This window comes from Manis pentadactyla, chromosome 18 (genome assembly GCF_030020395.1).
Source record: "Manis pentadactyla isolate mManPen7 chromosome 18, mManPen7.hap1, whole genome shotgun sequence".
Lineage (NCBI taxonomy): Eukaryota > Metazoa > Chordata > Mammalia > Pholidota > Manidae > Manis > Manis pentadactyla.
In genome coordinates this window covers 16,449,206-16,473,165 of record NC_080036.1, presented here as the reverse complement: position 1 = coordinate 16,473,165, position 23,960 = coordinate 16,449,206, and the positions used below count along the sequence as shown (strand labels likewise).

The window sequence follows — 23,960 nt, the reverse complement described above, 5'->3', positions numbered from 1 at the left end:
TACAAAGAATTATTAGAGAATACTATGAAAACCTATATGCTAACAAGCTGGGAAACCTAGGAGAAATGGACAACTTCCTAGAAAAATACAACCTTCTAAGACTGACCCAGAAAGAAACAGAAAATCTAAACAGACCAATTACCAGCAAAGAAATTCAAGCGGTAATCAAAAAACTACCAAAGAACAAAACCCCCAGGCCAGATGGATTTACCTCGGAATTTTATCAGACATACAGAGAAGATATAATACCCATTCTCCTTAAAGTTTTCCAAAAAATAGAAGAGGAGGGAATACTCCCAAACTCATTCTATGAAGCCAACATCACCCTAATACCAAAACCAGGCAAAGACCCCACCAAAAAAGAAAACTACAGACCAATATCCCTGATGAACGTAGATGCAAAAATACTCAACAAAATATTAGCAAACCGAATTCAAAAATACATCAAAAGGATCATACACCATGACCAAGTGGTATTCATCCCAGGGATGCAAGGATGGTACAACATTCGAAAATCCATCAACATCATCCACCACATCAACAAAAAGAAAGACAAAAACCACATGATCATCTCCATAGATGCTGAAAAAGCATTCGACAAAATTCAACATCCATTCATGATAAAAACTCTCAACAAAATGGGTATAGAGGGCAAGTACCTCAACATAATAAAGGCCATATATGATAAACCCACAGCCAACATCATACTGAACAGCGAGAAGCTGAAAGCTTTTCCTCTGTGATCGGGAACAAGACAAGGATGCCCACTCTCCCCACTGTTATTCAACATAGTACTGGAGGTCCTAGCCACGGCAATTAGACAAAACAAAGAAATACAAGGAATCCAGATTGGTAAAGAAGAAGTTAAACTGTCACTATTTGCAGATGACATGATATTGTACATAAAAAACTCTAAAGAGGAGGGGGCGGAAGATGGCGGCGTGAGTAGAGCAGCGGAAATCTCCTCCCAAAACAACATATATCTATGAAAATATAACAAAGACAACCCTTCCTAGAATAAAGACCAGAGGACACAGGACAATATCCAGACCACATCCACACCTGAGAGAACCCAGCGCCTCGCGAAGGGGGTAAGATACAAGCCCTGGCCCCGCGGGAGCCGAGCGCCCCTCCCCCCAGCTCCCGGCGGGAGAAGAGCAGGCAGAGCGGGAGGGAGACGGAGCCAGGGCTGCCGAGCACCCAGCCCCAGCCATCCGGGCCAGAGTGTAGGGCCCTCGATACTGGGAAAACAGGGCAGCAAGAACAGTGAGCAGGCACTGGAGGCTGGGCGACAGAGGACATAAGAAAAGCGCGCGACCATTTTTTTTTTTTGCTTTTTTGCTGCTTTGTTTTGGCGAGCGCTGTTTGGAAGTCTTAAAGGGACAGGGACCCCAATATTAGGGAAACAGGGCAGAAAGACCGGTGAGCAGAGGCCTGAGGCTGGCACCGGAGAATAAAGAAAAACGAACGACCACCTTTTTTTTTTTAAATAAAAATTTTTTTTTTTTAATTAAAAAAAATTTTTTTTCTTGTTTTTTTTTGTGGTCGTTGTTTTGTTTTGGCGGGTGCTTTTTGGAAGTCTTAAAGGGGCAGGGCGGGCCACTTAATCCAGAGGTAGGGAATCCGGGACCTCTGGGCACCCTAACCCCTGGGCTGCAGGGAGCAGGGAGGCCCCTTACGGAGATAAATAGCCTCCCAGCAGCTCCTGCTCCAACGCGACTCCACCATTTAGGAGTAGCTGCCCGAGCCAGGCCACGCCCACAGCAACAGCGGAGATTAACTCCATAGCAGCCGGGCAGGAAGCAGAAACCCTGTCTGCGCGCAGCTGCGCAGGACAAGCCACTAGAGGCCGCTGTTCTCCCAGGAGAGGAGGGCCACAAACCAACAAGAAAGGAAGTCCTTCCAGCCGTCACTCGTCCCAGTTCTGCAGACTATTCCTATCACCATGAAAAGGCAAAGCTACAGGCAGACAAAGATCACAGAGACAACACCAGAGAAGGAGACAGACCTAACCAGTCTTCCTGACAAAGAATTCAAAATAAGAATCATAAACATGCTGACAGAGATGCAGAGAAATACGCAAGAAAAATGGGATGAAGTCCGGAAGGAGATCACAGATGCCAGAAAGGAGATCGCAGAAATGAAACAAACTCTGGAAGGGTTTATAAGCAGAATGGATAGAATGCAAGAGGCCATTGATGGAATTGAAATCAGAGAACAGGAACGCATGGAAGCTGACATAGAGAGAGACAAAAGGATCTCCAGGAATGAAACAATATTAAGAGAACTGTGTGACCAATCTAAAAGGAGCAATATCCGTATTATAGGGGTCCCAGAAGAAGAAGAGAGAGGCAAAGAGATGGAAAGTATCTTAGAAGAAATAATTGCTGAAAACTTCCCCACACTGGGGGAGGAAGTAATCAAACAGACCACGGAAATACACAGAACCCCCAACAGAAAGGATCCAAGAAGGGCAACACCAAGACACATAATAATTAAAATGGCAAAGATCAAGGACAAGGAAAGAGTGTTAAAGGCAGCTAGAGAGAAAAAGGTCACCTATAAAGGGAAACCCATCAGGCTAACGTCAGATTTCTCAACAGAAACCCTACAGGCCAGAAGAGAATGGCATGATATATTTAATACAATGAAACAGAAGGGCCTTGAACCAAGGATACTGTATCCAGCACGACTATCATTCAAATATGACGGTGGGATTAAACAATTCCCAGACAAACAAAAGCTGAGGGAATTTGCTTTCCACAAACCACCTCTACAGAACATCTTACAGGGGCTGCTCTAGATGGGAGCACTCCTAGAAGGAGCACAGCACAAAACACCCAACATATGAAGAATCGAGGAGGAGGAACAAGAAGGGAGAGAAGAAAAGAATCTCCAGACAGTGTATATAACAGCTCAATAAGCGAGCTAAGGTAGGCAGTAAGATACTAAAGAGGCTAACCTTGAACCTTTGGTAACCACGAATTTAAAGCCTGCAATGGCAATAAGTACATATCTTTCAATAGCCACCCTAAATGTTAATGGGTTGAATGCACCAATCAAAAGACACAGAGTAACAGAATGGATAAAAAAGCAAGACCCATCTATATGCTGCTTACAAGAAACTCACCTCAAACCCAAAGACACGTACAGACTAAAAGTCAAGGGATGGAAAAACATATTTCAAGCAAACAACAGTGAGAAGAAAGCAGGGGTTGCAGTACTAATATCAGACAAAATAGACTTCAAAACAAAGAAAGTAACAAGAGATAAAGAAGGACACTACATAATGATAAAGGGCTCAGTCAAACAAGAGGATATAACCATTCTAAATATATATGCACCCAACACAGGAGCACCAGCATATGTGAAACAAATACTAACAGAACTAAAGGGGGATATAGACTGCAATGCATTCATTCTAGGAGACTTCAACACACCACTCACCCCAAAGGATAGATCTACTGGGCAGAAAATAAGTAAGGACACGGAAGCACTGAACAACACAGTAGAGCAGATGGACCTAATAGACATCTATAGAACTCTACATCCAAAAGCAGCGGGATATACATTCTTCTCAAGTGCACATGGAACATTCTCCAGAATAGACCACATACTAGGCCACAAAAAGAGCCTCAGAAAATTCCAAAAGATTGAAATCCTACCAACCAACTTTTCAGACCACAAAGGCATAAAACTAGAAATAAACTGTACAAAGAAAGCAAAGAGGCTCACGAACACATGGAGGCTTAACAACATGCTCCTAAATAATCAATGGATCAATGACCAAATCAAAATGGAGATCCAGCAATATATGGAAACAAATGACAACAACAACACTAAGCCCCAACTTCTGTGGGACACAGCAAAAGCAGTCTTAAGAGGAAAGTATATAGCAATCCAAGCATATTTAAAAAAGGAAGAGCAATCCCAAATGAATGGTCTAATGTCACAATTATCGAAATTGGAAAAAGAAGAACAGATGAGGCCTAAGGTCAGCAGAAGGAGGGACATAATAAAGATCAGAGAAGAAATAAATAAAATTGAGAAGAATAAAACAATAGCAAAAATCAATGAAACCAAGAGCTGGTTCTTCGAGAAAATAAACAAAATAGATAAGCCTCTAGCCAGACTTATTAAGAAGAAAAGAGAGTCAACACAAATCAACAGTATCAGAAACGAGAAAGGAAAAATCACGACGGACCCCACGGAAATGCAAAGAATTATTGGAGAATACTATGAAAACTTATATGCTAACAAGCTGGGAAACCTAGGAGAAATGGACAACTTCCTAGAAAAATATAACCTTCCAAGATTGACCCAGGAAGAAACAGAAAATCTAAACAGACCAATTACCAGCAATGAAATTGAAGAGGTAATCAAAAAACTACCAAAGAACAAAACCCCCAGGCCAGATGGATTTACCTCGGAATTTTATCAGACATACAGGGAAGACATAATACCCATTCTCCTTAAAGTCTTCCAAAAAATAGAGGAGGAGGGGATACTCCCAAACTCATTCTATGAAGCTAACATCACCCTAATACCAAAACCAGGCAAAGACCCCACCAAAAAAGAAAACTACAGACCAATATCCCTGATGAACGTAGATGCAAAAATACTCAACAAAATATTAGCAAACCGAATTCAAAAATACATCAAAAGGATCATACACCATGACCAAGTGGGATTCATTCCAGGGATGCAAGGATGGTACAACATTCGAAAGTCCATCAACATCATCCACCACATCAACAAAAAGAAAGACAAAAACCACATGATCATCTCAATAGATGCTGAAAAAGCATTTGACAAAGTTCAACATCCATTCATGTTAAAAACTCTCAGCAAAATGGGAATAGAGGGCAAGTACCTCAACATAATAAAGGCCATCTATGATAAACCCACAGCCAACATTATATTGAACAGCGAGAAGCTGAAAGCATTTCCTCTGAGATCGGGAACTAGACAGGGATGCCCACTCTCTCCACTGTTATTTAACATAGTACTGGAGGTCCTAGCCACGGCAATCAGACAAAATAAAGAAATACAAGGAATCCAGATTGGTAAAGAAGAAGTTAAACTGTCACTATTTGCAGATGACATGATACTGTACATAAAAAACCCTAAAGACTCCACCCCAAAACTACTAGAACTGATATCGGAATACAGCAAAGTTGCAGGATACAAAATCAACACACAGAAATCTGTGGCTTTCCTATATACTAACAATGAACCAACAGAGAGAGAAATCAGGAAAACAACTCCATTCACAATTGCATCAAAAAAAATAAAATACCTAGGAATAAACCTAACCAAAGAAGTGAAAGACTTATACTCTGAAAACTACAAGTCACTCTTAAGAGAAATTAAAGGGGACACTAACAGATGGAAACTCATCCCATGCTCGTGGCTAGGAAGAATTAATATCGTCAAAATGGCCATCCTGCCCAAAGCAATATACAGATTTGATGCAATCCCTATGAAACTACCAGCAACATTCTTCAATGAACTGGAACAAATAATTCAAAAATTCATATGGAAACACCAAAGACCCCGAATAGCCAAAGCAATCCTGAGAAAGAAGAATAAAGTAGGGGGGATCTCACTCCCCAACTTCAAGCTCTACTATAAAGCCATAGTAATCAAGACAATTTGGTACTGGCACAAGAGCAGAGCCACAGACCAATGGAACAGACTAGAGAATCCAGACATTAACCCAGACATATATGGTCAATTAATATTTGATAAAGGAGCCATGGACATACAATGGGGAAATGACAGTCTCTTCAACAGGTGGTGCTGGCAAAACTGGACAGCTACATGTAGGAGAATGAAACTGGACCATTGTCTGACCCCATATACAAAAGTAAACTCAAAATGGATCAAAGACCTGAATGTAAGCCATGAAACCATTAAACTCCTGGAAGAAAACATAGGCGAAAACCTCTTAGACATAAACATGAGTGACCTCTTCTTGAACATATCTCCCCGGGCAAGGAAAACAACAGCAAAAATGAGTAAGTGGGACTATATTAAGCTGAAAAGCTTCTGTACAGCAAAAGACACCATCAATAGAACAAGAAGGATCCCTACAGTATGGGAGAATATATTTGAAAATGACACATCCGATAAAGGCTTGACGTCCAGAATATATAAGGAGCTCTCACGCCTCAACAAACAAAAAACAAATAACCCAATTAAAAAATGGGCAGAGGAACTGAGCAGACAGTTCTCCAAAAGAGAAATACAGATGGCCAACAGACACATGAAAAGATGCTCCACATCGCTAATTATCAGAGAAATGCAAATTAAAACTACAATGAGGTATCACCTCACACCAGTAAGGATGGCTGCCATCCAAAAGACAAACAACAACAAATGTTGGCGAGGCTGTGGAGAGAGGGGAACCCTCCTACACTGCTGGTGGGAATGTAAGTTGGTTCAACCATTGTGGAAAGCAGTATGGAGGTACATCAAAATGCTCAAAACAGACTTACCATTTGACCCAGGAATTGCACTCCTAGGAATTTACCCTAAGAATGCAGCAATCAAGTTTGAGAAAGACAGATGCACCCCTATGTTTATTGCAGCACTATTTACAATAGCCAAGAATTGGAAGCAACCTAAATGTCCATCAATAGATGAATGGATAAAGAAGATGTGGTACATATACACAATGGAATACTACTCAGCTATAAGAAAAGGGCAAATCCAATCATTTGCAGCAACATGGATGGAGCTGGAGGGTATTATGCTCAGTGAAACAAGCCAAGCGGAGAAAGAGAAATACCAAATGATTTCACTTATCTGTGGAATATAAGAACAAAGGAAAAACTGAAGGAACAAAACAGCAGCAGAATCACAGAACTCAAGAATGGACTAACAGGTACCAAAGGGAAAGGGACTGGGGAGGATGGGTGGGTAGGGAGGGATAAGGGGGGGAGAAGTAGGGGGGTATTAAGATTAACATGCATGGGGGGGTAGGAGAAAAGGGAGGGCTGTACAACACAGAGAAGGCAAGTAGTGATTCTACAACATTTTGCTATGCTGATGGACAGTGACTGTAAAGGGGTTTATAGGGGAGACCTGGTATAGGGGAGAGCCTAGTAAACATAATATTCGTCATGTAAGTGTAGATTAGTGATAGCCAAAAAAAAAAAAAAAAAAAAAAGGGCAGTTCCTGTGTGGTAACCTCCAACGAGTTCTACACAAGGGTATAAAGGGCATATAAAAGTGTAGGCAAAGGGTCTGTTTGTGTTTATACAGAGGATCAAAGCCTAATTGGGCTACCCCGAAAATGAACTAAGATACGATATGAAAAAGAACTTCCAACATCTGCACCCTCTGGAAGACTCATGCCAGAAGATGATCATCAAAAAACCCCAACAAAGATCCACGCACTGCTACAGCTGTAGATGCACTCATCCCACCAGTTCCTGGACCTGCCATGGGAATGAGGAAGGAGATATCTAAGCTGGCCTGTGCATACAGTAAAACAACAAAATTGGACTGGATCTATACTGTTGGAACTCAACCAAGAATTTGGAGAAGTGCAAATTGTAGCGCTCCAAAGTCTTACAACTACAAACTATTTATTGTTAAAAGAACATATGGCATGTGAACAGTCCCCAGGAATGGGTTGTTTTAATTTGTCTGATTTCTCTCAGACTGTTCAAGTTCAGTTGGACAATATCCACCATATCATAGATAAGTTTTCACAAATGCCTAAGGTGCCTAACTGGTTTTCTTGGTTTCACTGCAGATGGCTGGTAATTACAGATATGCTTTGGTTATGTAACTATACTCCTATTATGTTAATGTGTGTGTGCAATTTAAGTAGTAGCTTAAAACCTATACATGCTGAAGTTACTCTACAAGAAGATATATCAAAGAAATAATCAATCTTCCCATGTTTTCTTCCGCCTGCTACTTCTATAGCTTTTCTTCTTCCTTCCTAATTACAACCCTTAAATAGAATTCGTGCCTCATATCAAATTTACCGAGTATCATAATTCTTCCAAGTGGTAAAGATACCTCAAGACAAATGCTGGGCATAGAAGCCACAGGGCATAAATATGCAAAGAACTAAAAAGCTAACTTTTTCAAACAATAAGGCTTCTCTCTCACTTACCAACTTCACATTTCCCTGTATGGCCCCGGAAGATGACTGGTTAGCCAGAGACGGGTAAGATTCCTCAAGGGAGGAACAACCTAAGACAGGCACAGTCGCAGGGGGGCCATCAGGTGAGAAATTGGGGATCAACAGAGGTGAGGCTTAGAACCTCACCCCCCCGTTCTGAGAGAAATCTTCTGCATACGTGGATGTTTTATTGCCCTGGTCTAGCTTGGATTAACACATAGTCTACAGGCACACACCTGATCATCTACATGTGCTCTCTTACAACACTAAACTATGTTTTCTACCTTTATCTTGTATCTACCTACCACTTCAGCATTTTATTAAAAATAATAATAATAAAGAGAGAAATGTGGTATCCACATATAAATCAAGTATAAAAACCAAATGAGTATTCATATTTGAACTGACTGTTTATAGTTCATAATGCATGAGCAAAACCGAAAGTTTCTGTGATGACTGCCCTTGTACTGTTCACTATGTAACTTATTCATTATGTAAGAATTTGTTCTACATGTAAAAACTTGTTTGTTATGCCTCAGAAGATTGGAGACTGACAAAAATTAGGCTTGGGGTGGAATAATGATTGTGCATTGAGCATTGACTCCCCTATACAGAATTTTATTGTCGTTAACAACCATTTGATCAATAAATATGAGAGATGCCCTCACAAAAAAAAAAAAAAAAAAAAAAAAAAAAAAGGACAGACTTCCAATGGTAAAATAAATTAGTAACCGGGATGTAATGTATAGCATAAGGAATATAGTCAAGATATTGTAACAGCCTGGTAGGGTGATAGCTGGAACCTAGAATTATGTATATAAATGTTCTACCACTGTGTTGTACACTTGAAACTCATGTAATGTAATACTGTGTGTCAACTACCCTTCAATAAAAAATAATTATTAAAAAAAAAAAAAAAAAAAAAAAAAACCCTAAAGACTCCACTCTGAAACTACTAGAGCTAATATCGGAATTCAGCAAAGTTGCAGGATACAAAATTAACACACAGAAATCTGTGGCTTTCCTATACACTAACAATAACCTAATAGAATGAGAAATCAGGAAGACAATTCCATTCACAATAGCATCAAAAAGAATAAAATACCTAGGAATAAACCTAACCAAGGAAGTGAAAGACCTATACCCTGAAAACTATAAGACACTCTTAAGAGAAATTAAAGAGGTCACTAACAAATGGAAACTCATCCCATGCTCCTGGCTAGGAAGAATTAATATCGTCAAAATGGCCATCCTGCCCAAAGCAATATACAGATTTGATGCAATCCCTATCAAACTACCAACAGCATTCTTCAATGAACTGGAACAAATAGTTCAAAAATTCATATGGAAACACCAAAGACCCAGAATAGCTAAAACAATCCTGAGAAGGAAGAATAAAGTGGGGGGGATCTCGCTCCCCAACTTCAAGCTCTACTACAAAGCCACAGTAATCAAGACAATTTGGTACTGGCACAAGAACAGAGCCACAGACCAATGGAACAGAATAGAGACTCCAAACATTAACCCAAACATATATGGTCAACTAATATTCGATAAAGGGGCCATGGACATACAATGGGGAAATGACAGTCTCTTCAACAGATGGTGCTGGCAAAGCTGGACAGCTACATGTAGGAGAATGAAACTGGATCACTGTCTAACCCCACACACAAAAGTAAATTCGAAATGGATCAAAGACTTGAATGTAAGTCATGAAACTATAAAGTTCTTAGAAAAAAACATAGGCAAAAAACTCTTAGACATAAACATGAGTGACCTCTTCTTGAATATATCTCCCCAGGCAAGGGAAACAAAAGCAAAAATGAACCCAAATGGGACTACATCAAGTGGAAAAGCTTCTGTACAGCAAAGAACACCATCAGTATGGGAGAATATATTCGTAAATGACAGATCCAATAAAGGGTTGACATCCAAAATATATGAGGAGCTCACACACCTCAACAAGCAAAAAGCAAATAATCCAATTAAAAAATGGGCAGAGGAGCTGAATAGACAGTTCTCTGAAGAAGAAATTGAGATGGCCAACAGGCACATGAAAAGATGCTCCACATCACTTGTCATCAGAGAAATACAAATTAAAACCACAATGAGATATCATCTCACACCAGTAAGGATGGCTACCATCCAAAAGACAAACAACAACAAACGTTGGCGAGGTTGTGGAGAAAGGGGAACCCTCCTACACTGCTGGTGGGAATGTAAATTAGTTCAATCATTGTGGAAAGCAGTATGGAGGTTCATCAAAATGCTCAAAATAGAAATACCATTTGACCCAGGAATTCCACTTCTAGGAATTTACCCCAAGAATGCATCACTCCAGTTTGAAAAAGACAGATGCACCCCTATGTTTATCTGCACTATTTACAATAGCCAAGATATGGAAGCACCCTAAATGTCCATCAGTAGATGAATGGGTAAAGAAGATGTGGTACATATACACAATGGAATATTACTCAGCTATAAGGAAAAAACAGATCCTACCATTTGCAACAACATGGATGGAGCTAGAGGGTATTATGCTCAGTGAAATAAGCCAGGCAGAGAAAGACAAGTACCAAATGATTTCACTCATATGTGGAGTATAAGAACAAAAGAAAACTGAAGGAACAAAACAGCAGCAGAAGCACAGAACCCAAGAATGGACTAACAGTTACCAAAGGGAAAGGGACTGGGGAGGATGGGTGGGAAGGGAGGGATAAGGGCAGGAAAAAAGAAAAGAAAGGGGGCCTTACGATTAACATGTATAGTGGGGGGGGGGCACAGGGAGGGCTGTGCAACACGGAGAAGACAAGTAGTGATTTTATAGCATCTTACTATGTTGATGGACAGTGACTGTGAACGGGTATGTGGGGGGGACTTGGTGAAGGGGGGAGCCTAGTAAACATAATGTCCTTCATGTAATTGTAGATTAATGATACCAACATAAAACTAATAAAAAAAAAATAAGAGTGGCTGTGAGAAATCAGATTGAAAATTACAGACCTTAAGAACTATAGATTCAAAATTACCCTTTATAGCCAGAGAAATACAAAAGCATCAATTTAGGGGTCACAAATGCCAAGCAGGTGATGAAGAGGATAGGTGCCAGGCGCGCTGTATTGTAACTAATGATCAATCACTGCTTCTCACCACGTCTTCTAAAATAGTAATGCTGGCCAAAGAAACCTTGCCCTGCAGCAAATGCCTGTGGATAGCCTCTTGAGAACTGAATACTGTAGTTTCGTTCTGTTCTTAAAAAAACAATTCCAGTATTAAAGGAAAAGACAAATCCTGAAAAAATGAACTTGGGGATTTGACCGACCACACTTCTTTTCTGAAGGGGCTGCTACAAGGCTGGTACATCTCAAGTTTACACAGGTCTGGAGGAAGGCGTACCTCTCAGACGCTAAGCCAAGTGTTGGGGGAAGAGTGTTCAGAATGCTAACAGGCTTTGAAGCCAGCTCCACTGGAGAAATGCCAGAGGTCCGTCGACGACGCTGGAAAGGAAACAAGTATTAGGAGAGGTCTGATTAGGACAAGAAATGAGCCAGTGTTTCTTGGAGTTTTTTCTGAAAATACCTCTCAGCAGACGGTGAACTCCCCAACAAAGAGGAGGCAAGCCATGTGTCCTTGAAGGGTGAATAGTTAAACTGGTACATCCAGATCATGGAATGCAACTTGTCTTTTTAAGAAAGAAAGAACTATTGATACATGCAATAATTTGGATGGCTCTTAAGGGAATTATGCTGAGAGAAGAAAGCCCATCTCAAATAGGCTGCATACTGTATGGTTCATTTTTGAAGGGACAAAATGAAAGAGATGACAGATGAGCGGTCGTCAGAGTTAGGGAGGCCCCCTCCCAACTTAGTGGGTAGGGTTATAAAGGCCAACACAAGGAATTCTTGTGATGACAGATGGGGGACGCACTAACCTACACAGGTGATAAAACTGCACAGAACTAAATACATATAAATAAATGAGTAGAAGTTAAACAGGAAACCTGAATAGTGGATTGTACTGATGTCAATATCCTGGTTGTGGTACTGTGCTATAGTTGTGCAAGACGCTGATGGTGGAGGAAATAGTTAAAGGGTACACAAGATCTCTTTGTATTATTTATTATACTCCATCTGCAATTTTTTCAAAATTAAGTTTCAATTCAAAAAATAGTAATTCCAGCTATAGTCATCAGCTTTCTGATCCTAAGCATTAATATGCATAGGATTTCAGTAATAGCAACTAAAATGTAAATGTAAACTTATTAGAACTTTGATTTAAACAATTTCTAGACTGAAAACTAAGTATTTTAGTTTAAAATGTCAAAAAATATTTTCTTAAAAAAAGATTCCTAAGTAAGAAATAAGTAGAGATTTTAAGTGTGTAGTCTATACTTCAGTAAACATTGGCCCATCACCCAATTTCAAGGAGGTTTTCTGTAGATAACCTCTACATTTAAATTCAGAATACAGAAAATTACTTTCGTGGTCAATATGATAAAGAAAAAATGTTTTCCTTTATTTGAAAAGCTACTACAGTTTGCTAATTGACTGGAAAATTCTCAGTGTTGGGTTTTGGCCTAATGCAACAAGTTCAAATCTGATCACAGCCCAATACTTAACCTATATTGCTTCATTAATGAGGATGCTGTGATTCCTGAGGCTGAAGTTGAGGCTCTTTAAACAAAGCCTGTCTTTCAGAATTCTGGTCCCTCTTCCCATCAAGGTGACATTCACTTCATCAGAAAAGGTAAAATAACAGTTAGCTCTACAGAAAGCTGGGGATGGGGTAGGGAAGGGAGAGCTGGGTGGCGCTGTCAGGTTAGGGGAGGCTGATGAGGGTGGCTAAGGCACTGAGAAGGCCTAGAAGACTCAACTGGACAGAGGTTCCCATCATCTGGGTCCACTACCAGAGCCATGAAAGCTGGCAACTACAATTTCAAGAACACTTCTTTCCCCTACCCTCCACCAGCAGATGGAGGGGGAAGGGCTAGCTTCCAACAGCATGCCATATGCTGGGCATCTTCCCTTTGCCTGCTAGTTCTACAGTTTACCATTCTCCATGCCCCAACATGCCCCTACAGGAGATGGGGGTGAGGGTGGGGGCTGTTATTTCAAGTTCCAGATACAGCTCCTGTGACTTATCTACAGGCCTAGAGCAGGTACTGGCAGTCATTAAACCCCAGAGTACACCATCTCTTGCTCATTTCCTAAAAACAGTGGTGCTCAATTCTGGCTGCCTCAGGATCACTTGAAAGGCAGGTGAAGGCAGAGTGTAGGGCCTTGCCCCAGGAGTTTCTGATACAGACGTTCCGGGATGGGGCCCAATAACTTTGATTTTTAACAAGTTTCCGGTTTTCTGCTACAACAGTGCCACGTGCTTGTAAATTGTCCTCTTTTTAAATTCTGTTGATAGGACTCTAACACAGATCAGGAATTTTTTTTAGCATGAAAGAAAAGCCTGATACCCTATAGATCACATACTTAAAATATACAAGTAAGGCAATACTTAGAAGTGTTTTTCTATCAAAGTGGCATATCATTTAGAGCCCGGAATCAGGCATCTAGAGTCAAATGACTCCATCACATCAGGGTCACCCTGGGGCATGTTACCCTCCAAGCCTCGGCTCCTTCTATGTTCAAGGGGCATAAGGAGGGTACCCAGCTCACAGGATATGGGGAGAGTTAATTATATGTGCCTGTACCTATAATGATCCCCAGGGATCATCTGCTGGAGTTCCCTATAGCTCGGCTGGCAGTTAACTATGCCCCACCAAGCAGAACAAAGTCCAGAAGCTGCCCTGCATACTCCCCCCTTTTATTTCCCTTACACTTCTACTCACAGTGTAAGTTGTTTTAAAAAATGAATGAGTATGACTTATTTTAAAGAAAAACAGTGCTTCTCCCCCAATTTTTAAAGGGGTGCAAGACAGACACAAACATAAAACGGTTACCAAATTCTTGATATGGAATGTAGCAAGCACCAGGTAGCAGACACTGGGCCTCTGAAATGAAGGCCGGGCACAGTCTCAAAGACAGGCAACAGCACAAAAGCAAGAGGTCCCTTCACCTCAACACCTTGACAACCTGGCTAGGGTCATTGTAGTTCATTGTAGTTCCCCTGCAATTGGGCTAGATGCAGGAATCAGTGAATGTAGTGCTGCCAAATAAATTCATGCATGGCATGTACTGGTTTTAGACAAGCAATGAAGTACCTTTGTTCTCAGAAGCCTGAAATAATAGATGAACTGCATCATTTAACACAAGTATGATCAAAAGATAACCACATGTATCTTTCCCAGTTCTCTCTACTAAATCGATCACTCCAAAGGCAAACTTTTTTACGTAGACAGACGCTAAACTTTAAAATCATAGCTTTTGGTACCAAAAAAAACCCTCACAGATAATTTAGACCAGTGGTTCTCAAACTCTAGCTTCAAAAATCTTCTGGAAGGCTTGTTGCAACATGAAGGCTGGGCCCATTCCCAGTGATTCTGGTTCAGTGAGTCTGGGGAAGGCCCAAGAATTGGACCCGGGACTATACACCAATGACCACTAACCAGTCTATTTGACTTTACTGATAAGGAATCTGAGCTCATTAGGTTTACATTATATATGCTAATGCTAAGCATTTGTTTTTAAAAAGTACAAAACCTCCAGTGAGTAAACTTGAACTTTTCTACTCCTAGTTCTACACTTTAAGAGGTGCTTTAGAATGAAATGTTTCTTTATTCATTCCCTTGTATGATTATTCTACTGCCCTTACCCTCCTCCGCCCACCCACCCCCAACCAAAAGAAATCCCACCCTAAGTGGCAGGGTTGAATTTGGGGATTGTCTGGATATGACAATAGCACTGCCTATTTCACTGAACTCCTGAATTCTGAATACTGTACACACAGATAATACTTTATTTTTAGTTGATAAAATAAGTTTACCTACTCTACCTCAGCAAAGTAGCACATGTTCAAAGATTTACAAAAAGTACATTGTGAAGACATTTATACAACTCAAGTAGAATGTCAATATTCCTTTATTGAGTCTCCTTGAAAGGTCCCTTTTTGACTCTGAACCTTGATAAAATGCTATTTCCTCTGCCTAGCAATCTTTCCCACTTGCTTTCCTTTTGTTTTAAGCTTAATGATTTTCTACGCTAACAAGCCAGGCAAATTAGAAGAAATGGATAAATTCCTAGAAACATATGGCCTACCAAGACTGAATCATAAAAAATAGAAAATCTGAAGAGACCGATTACTAGTAGAAACTGAATCAGTAATCAAAAACCTCCCAGAAAGCAAACAGATGGCTTCACTGGTGGATTATACCAAATGTTTAAAAAAGAGTTAACACCAATTCTCAAACTCTTCCAAAAAACTGAGAAGGAGGGGACACTCTCAACATTTTACAAGACCAGCATACTGATACTAAACCAGAAAAGGGCACTAGAGAAGTAAACTATAAGCCAATATCCCTGATGAATATGGATGTAAAAATCCTTAACAAAATATCTGCAAACTTAATTCAGCAATAAAATAAAGGGATCATACACCAAGATCAAATGGGATTTACTCCAAGGATGCAAGGATGGTTTGATATCTGCAAATGAAGAACAAAGCTGGAGGCATCATAGGTCCTGATTTTGAACTATATTACAAAGCTATAGTAATGAAAACAGTATGGTATTAGCCTAAAAACAGGCACATGGAACAATGGAACTGAACAGAGAATCCAGAAATAAGCTCATGTATATGTGGTCAATTAATATACAACAAAGGAACCAAGAATGTATATTGGGGGAAGGACAGTCTCTTCAATAAACATTGTTGAGAAAACCGGACAGCCACGTGTGAAAGAATGAGACTGGCCCATTATCTTATACCATACACAAAATTAACTGAAAATGGACTAAAGACTTGAGTGTAATGCCTGAAATGATAAAATTCCTAGAAGAAAATATAAGCAAAAAGCTTCTTGACATTGGTCTTGTTGATGAATTTTTGGATTTACATCAGAAGCAAAGGCAACAAAAGCAAAAATAAGATGGACAACATCAAACTAGAAAGCTTCTGTACAGCAAAGGAAACTGTCAACAAAATGAAAAGGAAGCCTATGGAATAGGAGAAAATATCTGCAAATAACATATCTGATAAGGGATTAACAACCAAAATATATAAAAGAACTCATGCAACTCAATAGCATAAAAAATAAACAATCCGATTAAAAGACGGGTGAAGGATCTGAATAGACATTTTTCCAAAGACAAACAGATGGCCAACAGGTATACGAAAAAGTGCTCAACATCACTAATCATCAGGAAAATGCAAATCAAAACTGCAATGAGGTGTCACTTACACCTTTAAGGATGGCTATTGTCGGGAAGCCAAGAAATAACAAGTGTTGGTGAGGATGTGGAGAAATGGGAACCCCTGTGCACTGTTGGCAGGAATATAAATTGTGCATACACTATAAAAAAAATGAAGGTCCCTCAAAAAATTAAAAACAGAAATACTATATGAACCAGCAATTCCACTTCTGAGGGTATATACAATGGAAACAAAGATACTAACTTGAAAAGATGTATGCATCCCTATGTTCATTGTTGCATTATTTATTATAGCCAAGATGTACAAGCAACCTAAGTGTCCATTGGTAGATGGATAACTAAGATGTGATACACACACACACACACACACACACACACACACACACACAATGGAGTATTTTCAGTCATAATAAAGAAGGAAATCTTGCCATTTGTGATAATAAGGATGGACCTTAAGCTGAAGGAAATAAGTTGGAAAGACAAATACCACATGATCCCACTTATATGTGGAATCTAAAAAAAATCCAGTCAACCAAACAAACAAAAACTCAGAATTCATGGATACAGAGAACAGATTGGTGGTTGCCAGAGGTGGAGGCGGGGGTGAGTGAAATAGGTGACGGTGGTCAAAAGGTACAAATTTCGTTGTAAAGTGATTAAGTCCTGGGATGTAGACCACTGTGACCACAATTAATAGTGTACTGTGTATCTGAAGGTTGTTAAGAGAGTAGATCTTAAAGGTTCTCATCACAAGAAGAAAAACTGTATCTAATGTGGGGATACATGCCAACTAGATTTATTGTGGTCGTCATTTCACTCTATATACAAATACTGAATCACTGTATATCTGACACAATACACAGTTGTGTATGTCAATTACATCTCAATTTTAAAAAATTAGTTTCTCTGGCAAGAATAGGTCCTCCTGAGATCTCAGTATCCCAGCATAGTTACTCTCTCTTACATAATGTGTCACAATTGTATGTTACATATCTGCCCAATGATTTGTGTAAGTGTCTCCCGCCTAGACTGTAAGTGCCTTTAAGAGGGGCTTAGTTATCACTTCTTCCCCAGTTCCTAGCAGTGCCAGATACACAGCAGGTACTTAATATTTAATGAATATGTTCATGACCGAAGATACTTTGTCAGTAAAGCTCTCAGAGAATTAATTAACTTAATTTATTTTGTGTCAGTTAGTAGTGTACATGTCTGAAGTAATGCTGTTATCAGTTCCAAAGTTTACTTTAGTACTGTTTGATCTCAAAACATTTTTTAAGTGTATGTAATGTTTAACTCCTGAATTTAAATTGCAATAAAAATTTCATGGCAAAAATTATGATTATTGTGGTTATCTGTTGTAGGGATTGAGTACTGAGCTGATTATGCATTCAAATCATTGTACAGATAGGTAAAATACAATTGTGACACACTTTTTAAGAACCAGTAGCTGTGCTGGGATACTGAGATCTGTCTTTACTGTATTATGTACCTGACAAAGTACTTGTTGGAAGTCACATCTTAAAATGGTTGCAATAAACTTCATATTAAAACTACCCCTGAAGGAAAATAATTCCTTATATTAGCAAGAGAAGAGGTGCAAAGAAACTCAAAAGACACTGTGGATGGTTCCTGACTTATGATTTTCCGACTTTATGATGGTGTGAAAGCAATTCACATTCAGTAGAAACTGCTCTTTGAATTTTGATCCTTTCCCAGGCTAGTGATATGTGGTATAATACTCTCTTGTAATACTGGGCAGCAGCCACAGTTCCCAGTAACCCATGCAGTCATGGGGATAAACCACCGATATACTCACAACCATTCTGTACTCATATAACCATTCTGTTTTTTTCTCACTTTTTTTAAAACTCACAATTTGTTTTAAATAGCAAATTACATGAGCTACTCAATACTTTATTATAAAATAGGCTTTGCCCAACTGTAGGCTAATGTCAGTGTTCTGAGCCTGTTTAAGGCAGCGTAGGCTAACCTATGATGTAGGTACATTAGGTATATTAGATGCATTCAACTTTTGATGGTCTAATGGGACATAATCCTATTATAAGTCAAGAAACAGCTGTAGTTAGCTTCCTTTTCTTCAGTATCTTTTTGCTGGGACTATGAGGTCAAGATCTAAAGTAAGATTTCTCTAGCCAGCCCCATCCCCATTTACTGCCAGGTATAGTTTAACAAAGTTAGGCTAAAAGGCAGATGATGGGATTCCACGGAACTCTTCATCTGAGTTTCTGGTGGCCCTATTTACAACACCCTGGTCCCCAAATTCCTTTGAAGCCTCAAGAATGCTTCCTAATGTCATCCAGTGCAGAAATTGCTCATCCTCTCGCCCACCAACACTAAGTACTTCAAGGGCCAAGATAGCTTCCTGGGCAGTGGTTCCTGATCTTGGTCACACACTGAAATCACTAGGACACTAGGAAAAATCCCAGAACCCTGGACACCCTGGACACCCTGGAGACCAAACAAAGCAGTTGTTACAGTGGGGCTGGGCATTTTTCCAATGATACAGTCTTTTTCTACTCAGGGGATAAACTCAATTTTGGGTGACTCAGCATTTTATGAACTAAAAATATCATAAATGTTTATCCTGAATTAACTCATTTTTATGTTGTAAAATTAGTGTTTCCATTTAAGTGAATCTGACATTACTTAAGTGAATGGGAAACAAAGTATGTCCAGTGAAATCTAATCAATTACAACTTGTAAAAACTATTGTGCAATCTAAACTGCTTTTAAATCAATGAAAAGTTATAATTTAAGAATATTCAAATTTTATAGCATTAATTAAACAAAGTGGTTTAGAATTATCTAGTAGCACATTTTGTAAAAGTATGGTAATACAATGTTCCCTGGCTATGATGTAATTATGCATTTTAAGTCATCTTAAAAACTGTTAGAACTTGAACAAAGGATTTTAAGTGAAAATCAAATGGTAAGAGAAATTGAAGAGCTGGGAATTAGGAGACAACTAAATAACCAGCCTCCACATTAAGAAACTCATAGACCTTCATGTTTTGATTAAACATTTAACAAACACATTATCTGAACTGCATGGATGCTGAGGCTGCTGTAAAACTGAATTTGTTCTCCATAACTATTTATGTATTTATTAATTTCTTTCTCTCCCTCTTTTATTATTTTTGGAGTTCAAAACTGCCCAATTCTATAATTAGTAAATATTATAAAACTGAGCTTATAAATTATATTCATACTAATAAAATATCACTTTTAATCTATTTTTTTCCTTTGGAGTCCCACTGCTAAGAAAATTTGAAAAATCACTGTGCTAGATGATTTCTAAAGTCTCTTACAACTCTCTTTTAATTCCTAAAGTCTTAATGCAACTCTAAAATCCTAAGAGTACTGGAAACATGAAGTGGCAATCAAGGTTTCTAAGAAGGAGGTAGTAATTACTTCAGGCAAAATGTACAGAAAAAGTCTAGAAATTCATAGCATAAGTATTGTTGGAACTTTGTGAAATGTATTTAAACACCAAAAAAACAGTACAAAAATGAAGGTGGGAGGCATATTAAAGCTGAGGTATTATAAGTGTTTTTCAAAATACCTGTGATATTATTTTGCTTTAACAGTAAACCAAGGGGAAATTATGGTAGAATTGAAAAATCAAAAATTGCTAATTAAAATGCCATTTATTATTCTTGAATAGAACTGGTTTCTAATTATAATTCAGCTAGGTACTTTAAGGAGAAAAGGAAATTTAGAAATTTAAAATCATGAAATATGATTGCTGAGAAGAATAAGGGCATACAAATTAGCTGATTAGAAAAAAAAACAGAAATTGCACATACAAAAATATGAGGTAGCCTTCAAAGCTGACTTTTTAGGCTGAGTTACCTTAATCCAGATAGAATTATCATTGTTTCAGACTCTTGTTGAAACCTCTTTGGAAACTGCTCACAGAGTCTGGCATATATTCTTTTGAATATACAGTTAGATACTATACTTTCTACATGGATTTGGTTTAAAGAAAGAGCCAGAAGCGATCAAAAACTTTTCTTGTATGGTTTGTAACCTGGCTCTTAATCAAACAAAATTTTTATTTTTTCTAATCTAAGCAAATGTTTATTTAGTAAGAATGTTTTTTAATAATTGGTATTTTCTGAGAAGACAAACAGAACAAGGGAAAGAAATCTTTAGGATTCATTAGGTCTGAATGTTATTTAATAATTAATCCATGTTTCAGTGCTTTCTCTATCATGCAATAGGGTTCTTACTTTAAATGCACCTTTCACCCCCCTTCCCCTACTAGTTTAGGCTTTTTCTTTAAAGGATATTTTGCTTACAATTTCATCAGTAGAATTGCTGGAATTTGCCCAATCAGCAAACTCTTTAAAGCAAAGTTAGGCAGATGTTCATATAGACAGTAATTGTGTAGTCCTTCCATTAAAAATATTTCTGACTTTTCCTCAACCACACTAATCCTTGACAAATCAACCTTTCTTGGGAGTTCCTTCCATATGGAGTTTCCTTCCCAGTCACCCTTTCTTGATCCTCTTCTTCAATTAGTCCTTACATGTTGCAACCTTTGGGTCAATACATAAAGAAGGTATAACAATTATAAATATTTATATGTCCATCACTGCAACACCTAAATATATAAAGCAAAAACTAACGGGTAAAAGGTGAAATAACAGTAATATAGTAATAGTTGTGGACTTCAACACTCTTAACAATGGATATAGGTCAACCAGGCAGAGAATCAATAAGGAACCAGTGGATCTGAAAAACACTATAGACCAAATGAACCTAATATGTACAGAACATTCTATCAAACAACAGCAGAATACACATTCTTCTGAAGTGTACGAGGTTAGACCATATTTTAGGCCACAAAACAAGTCTTAGAAAATTCAAGACTGAAATCATACCAAGTATCTTCTCTCGCCACAATGGTATGAAACCAGAAATCAACAAGAAGAAAACTGGAAAATTCACAAACATATGGAAATTAAACAACACTCTACTGAATAACCAATGGATCAAAGAAGAAATTAAAGGGGAATTACAAATGTGTCCTGAGACAAATGAAAATGCAATCACAACATACCAAAGTTTGCAGGATATAGCAAAAACAGTTCCAAGGAAGTTCATAGCAATAGACATCTACATTAAGAAGTAAGAAAGATCCTAAGTAAACAACCTAACTCCATGTCTTAGGGAACCAGACAAAGAAAAAATTGAGAGTAAAGTTAGCAGAAGAAAGAAAATAATAAAGACTAGAGAATAGAAAAACAATAGAAAAGAATGAACAAAGAATTTGTTCTTTGAAAAGATAAGCAAAATTGATAAACTCTTAGCTAGAGTAACCAAGGAAAAAGAAAAAGGGACCAAATCAACAAAATTATAAATGAAAAAGGAAACATTACAATGGATAACACAGAAATTCAAAGGATCAAAGAGGCTACTATGAACAATTATATGCCAACAAACTGGACAACCTAGGAGAAGTGGAAAAATTCTTATACACATACAATTTACTGAGACTGAATTGTTAAGAATTAAAAAGTCTGAATAGCTTAGTTACTAGAAAGGATATTGAATCAGTAATTTAAAATCTCCCAATGAAGAAAATCTCAGGACCAGAAGGCTTTATTGGTGAATTTTACCAAACATTTGAAGAGGAATTAACACCAATACTTCTCAAACTTTTCCAAAAAATTTATGAAGCCAGCATTATCCTTCTATCAAAACCACAAAAAGACATTACTAGAAAAGAAAACTACAGGCCAATATCCCTGATAAATATAGATGCAAAATCCTCAGTAAAATTCTAACAAAGTGAATTGAGCAGCACATAAAAAGGATCATTCACCATGATCAAGTGGGATTCAACTCTGGGATGCAAGGATGGTTCAACATAAACAAATAATCAATGTGATATATCACATTAATAGAATGAGATAAAAGAATCATATGGTCATCTCAATAGATGCAAAAATAGCATTTGAAAAAATTCAACATCCACTCATGATAAACACTCTTTAACAAAATCAGGCAGGGAAGAAAAATATCTCAACATAATAAAGCCATATATGACAAGCCCACATAACACCATACTCAATGGTGATGAGCTGAAAGCTTTCATCTAAGATCAGAAACAAGAAAAGGGTGCCCACTCTTACCACTGCTGTTTAACATAGTACTAGAAGTCCTACTTAAAGCAATCAGGCAACAAAGAAGTAAAATTGTTTCTGTTTGCAGATGACATGATTTATGGAAAGAAAATCCCAAAGACACAACCAAAAAACTGTTAGATCTAATCAATGAATTCAGTAAAGTTGCAGGATGCAAAATTAACATACAAAAATCAATAGCATTTCTATAGACTAACAACAAATTTTCTGAAAAAGAAATAAAGAAATCAACCCCATTTACAATAGCATGAGAAGTAATAAAATACCTAAGAATAAATTTAACTAAGTAGGCGAAAGATCTCTACTCTGAAAACTGTAAGACACTGATGAAAGAAATCAAAGAAGACAAATAAATGGAAAGTATCCTGTGTTCAAGGACTGGAAGAATTAATATTGTTAAAATTTCAAAACTACTAAAAGCCATGCACAGATTCAATGCAATTCCTATCAAGATTTCAATGGCATTTTTTACATAAGTAGTATAAATACTCCTTAAAATTTATATGGAACCACAAAGACCCTAAATAGCCAAAGAAATCCTGAGAAAGATGAACAAAGAGGAGACATCGCATTTCCTGATTTCAAGCTATACTATAAGGCTATAGTCATCAAAAAAGTATGGTACTGGCATAAAAACATATAGACCAGTGGAAGATAATAGAGAGCCTGGAAATAAACCCAAGCATATACAGTGAACTAATGTTTGAAAAAGGATGCCAAGAACACTCAAAGGGAAAAAGTCTTTCCAATAAGTGGTGCTGCAGTAATTGGATATTCACACGTAAATGAATGAAACTGGACTCACATCTTACACCATTCACAAAATTAACTCAAAATTGATTGAAGACTTGAATGTAAGGCCTGAAGCCATGAAACTCCTACAGGAAACGTAGAATAAAGCCCTTTGACATGGGTCTTGGTAATGGTTTTTTTTAGATATCTAATGCACAGCAACAAATGAAAAATAAACAAGTGGGCCTACATCAAATTAAAACACTTCTGCACAACAAAAGAAACCATCAGCAAACTGAAAAGAAAACCTACAGAATAGGAAAAAATATTTGCAAACCATGTATCTGATAAAGGGTTTGTATCCAAATGAATGAAAAATTCATGCAACTAAATAGCAAAAAACCCCGAACTAAACAAAAACAAAACCCCAAATAACCCGATTAAAAAATGGACAAGGGAGCTTCACAGATATTTCTTTAAAGATATACAAAAGGCCAAAAGATCGATGAGAAGATGATATTCAACATCACTAGTCATTAGGGAAATGCACATTAAAGCCACAGTGAGATATCACCTTATCTGTTATCATGGCCA

General features: G+C 38.1%; 1 protein-coding gene across 5 annotated transcripts in view; it reads right to left on the bottom strand.

Moving 5' to 3' along the window:
- Nucleotides 1-23,960, bottom strand: part of LINS1 (lines homolog 1) — a 55,527-nt gene that overhangs the window by 20,653 nt on the left and 10,914 nt on the right. For 3 of the 5 annotated variants that reach the window (XR_008994704.1, XM_036878651.2, XM_036878649.2), the window contains exon 2: nt 11,540-11,640. The exons of the other annotated variants lie outside the window; for them this stretch is intronic. The gene's annotated coding sequence lies outside the window, so the exon portion shown is untranslated. The remainder of the gene's footprint in view (nt 1-11,539; nt 11,641-23,960) is intronic. 5 annotated transcript variants of the gene reach the window in all.